We start from the raw sequence: 3,895 nt of genomic DNA on the forward strand, positions 1-3,895 counted from the left end.
AGGACAGGAATCCTAAAGTAAGCATCCAAATACTCTTCTTCCTTCTAAATTGGTGCAATCGAGGATGATTTTCTTCATAGGGTATGGCATGAAAAGGTCAAAAGAAGACTTGATGTCTTGTGCATGAGTGACTGCCAAGCGTGTAGGTCCTAGGGTCATCCAAATCACATTGGCAGCCATGAGGGGGGGTTCATTTCTTGAGCAGGAAGACTATTCAGTTTTTGCCTTGTTTTGAAATCCATACAGTGTTATTTGCAAGCTGCTGAGAGTCTGGCCCTATAGCTGGGTGCTCACAGGCTCATCCTGAGGCTCTCTGACTGTTCCAATATCAACTGTAACACAGTCTGAACAGAGAATCACTTTGCCATCTTGATCAGTTGTGGTATGGAACCACAATGACAGAGATATTTGTAGTTTCATGCCTCCAAGATTCGTTCCTGCAAGACAGAGGGTGAAATGTGCGGGAATGTGGGTGCAGAACAGTGTTGGTTGCTCCAATTTTGCAGCAATGTTGTAACCTTGTGTGGGAACAGCACTGATGGGTCACACCTGGGTCAATTCACATGCTTTTCTCTCTCTCTCTCTCTCTCACACTCACACACACAGATCATTTTCACTAGCCACGGGTCCAGTGGACCTGAAGACCCTGTATGTGGTGCAAATGTGAAAGGGGCGGGAGGTCAATGTGAATGTTTTCTGAGTTATGTTCCTCACTGAAAATGAGTCACAGCCAATTAATCTTAATTTGAGAAAATAATTATTTCTATAATTTTTCTTAAGCTAAAAACTGAAAACAGTTCATGTGGACCCAAAGCCCTTATAAGGGGTAAGTCAGACAGCTTTGAAGAGAAAACGCAGAGGAAGTAAAACTAGAAGAGAGACACAGTTCTTCTGACACGTCACAATGTGTGAAACTGTGAGTTATGTACAAATGAAAACAGCATTCAACAAGATCTGAAGTTCAGTTTCATGAATTTAAAACACTGAAATTAAACTGAGACATTATAATAACATAAAAATATAAATGACAGAAAGTTTATCAGCAAAAAGCACAAATGACAAAAACAGTTCATTAAAATACCTCCAGAAAGTTTCTATTTTTAATATTGTCTATAATATCACAGAGATAATAAGGTTTAACTCAGCAGTTGCAATATGTACATAATAACATGGCCTTGTTGTCATGTGTGGCTGTGTGGCAGGATGTAGGACCTGAACGCAAGACTCAAACATGGGAAGTTAACTGAAAACGGCAGCTTTATTCCTGGAAATAATTCTACACTTTTGCAGAAAACCAAACCGAAATAAAGGAACTAGAAATGAGAAACTCAAACCAAAAAACAAAGGAACTAAGAAACTAAGGAACTACATTGGGAAACAGAGTGCTAGCAAATTACTAGGAGCATGGAGGTAACACACAGCAAAGAGGGTGTACACTGAAAAAACGAATATGTTGGATTTACTTAATTCAGTAGTGGCCAGTATTTGCAGACAGGTGTTTTGCATGGGCAGTTATTCATAGGGCTGCTCAATTAATCGAATTTTAATCACGATGACGATCTGGGCTTTCAACTATCATTAAAAATGACCGAGCCGATTATTAGCCCCTCCCTCATGCTTTACTCTCGCACTGCTCCGTGTGGCAAATCCAGCGCACCTCTCTGCATTTCGAACACGCGTCACAACAATTAAGAGCAGCGGTCCCTGACCCCCGGGCCTCGGACCGGCACCGGTCCGTGATTCGTTTGGTACCGGGCCGCGAGAGTTGAGGCTCAGGTGTGAAATGTATGGTTTTCAGGGTTTTTATCGGTTTTCAGCGTTATTTTGTTATCGTTTTTATCGTTAACTCGGTTTTCCTGGGTCTTTTGACGTGTGTTATGAATAAATCTTCATTTTTTCGGTACCGGTACTGGTTTTATTTTGTTGCTTTTATCCGCAACACCTTAAAGGCCGGTCCGTGAAAAATATTGTCGGGCATAAACCGGTCCGTGGCGCAAAAAAGGTTGGAGACCGCTGATTAAGAGGACCCGAGGGAAGCTCGTGTTACGTTTCGGTGTTGTCAGTGTTTTGTTTTTGCGTGACTGTCATGTGTTTCCTGTTTTACTTTGAAGGTCTGTTGTTATCTTAGTGTGTTCAGTTTACGTTTCCTTGTCTCGTCAGGTCTAATTTGCCCCAGCTGTGTTTCCCTCCTGTGGTCCATTCCCTAATTGCTCCGTCTATGTATTTAAGCCCTGTGTTTCTGTATGTCATGGTCGCGATCTTCTTCCCCCCCCCCGTTGTAAATAGTTTGGCGCCTTGTGTTGTGATGTAAATAAATATCATATTTTGCTTTAAAGAAAATAGTGGTCGATACTTTCGTTTTGGGATGAGTTTTGTGGAAACCCGTATTAGTTTTTTTTCTCGTGTGTTTTTACCTTATTTTTATTTTCCTTATTTTTATTTTCCCGCGTTGCACCCCGGTTGCCTAGGCCGGGGTGTAACACTCGGAAAGCTAAGCAGAAGTTATTTGGAGAGGAGAGTGACTGCCGTTGGTTGAAAAGAGGTAAAAAAAACTTCAGTGGTGTTGCACACTATTTTATATTATTTTTTTAAAGTCATTATTCAATACATTGTTATTGTTAACCCTTTAAAGCCGGTCAGAGCAGCACGCTCCATGTTGTGTAACTATTTTTAAATCCCTGTAGAACCTGAACCGTGTAAGCTAGCGCAATAATTTGTTTTGCATATGAAACCAGAGGAGTTGTACTTACATCTTATGCCATCAGCTTGTCCTCGGTCACAGTTTCCTTCCACATAAAGCTTTGCAAAAATTACATAAAAAGCGCTTGCAGGAACAAAAACATAATATTCCAGAAACACGCTTTGCCGATCCGATCAGCTGTTCCTAACACTTCCCACAGTGAAACAGGCATCAGCGCGAACTATCACATGTCCGCCATTTCCTGCCCGAAACCGGAAGTGACGTCATTTTCGCAGAAAATGTAGTTTTTTACTTGTAGGCCTTAAAAGCCTTTCCTTGTCATGTATGACTTTTCTGAATAGTTTCTGGGATGCTTAGAACTCGAATTGCACTGCTGGAAATAGTTTATTTTGATGCTGTTTTCTTTGCAAATTTGCATCATAGGATTGTTTTTTCGTTTTTCCTGCAGTATATAAAAATTGGTGTATCTCCAAAATAAAACTATGAAGACACTCAAAATAAATTTCCTGTTGTTGTAAACTATTTTTTGCAACTTTTTTGTATTTACAGTTTTGAGGGATAAACCTCTTAAATTTCTCCAAGTAGAAATATATGTAAAAAAACCAAAAACAATTTTCAATTTTTTACTATGTTTACTATGGACTTAATGCATACATATTATTAAAATATGGGCTATAACAGTTGTATAGCAACTTGAAATGCTCCCACAAATGGCACTACAACATGTAAAAAAAAATATATAAGCTCTGGCGGACTTGGTTCTATGGTAGGTCTTAAAGGGTTAAATAAATATCGTCAAATAATCGAGATCTCAATTTGAGTGAAAATAATCGTGATTATCATTTTTGCCATAATCGAGCAGCCCTAGTTATTCATATTCTATAAACCTGGGCATTTTCTGTTGATAAAATGTGATTGAAACATGTTTAGATGAAGTAAGTTGAGCTCTTGGAATATGTTAACCTTCAAAATTTTCTTTATTCCAACACTATTCAATAACCTTTAACCCAATACTACTTTTTCACTTAAATACTACATGTTATCTTCATATTACATAATGTTCAACAAAATCTAGAGTCTGGTTAGCATACATTTTCAATTGGTTTACTATAACTTCCACTCCATCCATCCTCTTATCATTTTCAGGGTTGGGGGGGGGGAGGAGGGTGGGACCTATCACAGATGTGATAGGAA

This window comes from Copadichromis virginalis, linkage group LG22 (genome assembly GCF_057382275.1).
Source record: "Copadichromis virginalis isolate Kocher_CV1m ecotype Utaka linkage group LG22, C_Virginalis_male_GT1.1, whole genome shotgun sequence".
Lineage (NCBI taxonomy): Eukaryota > Metazoa > Chordata > Actinopteri > Cichliformes > Cichlidae > Copadichromis > Copadichromis virginalis.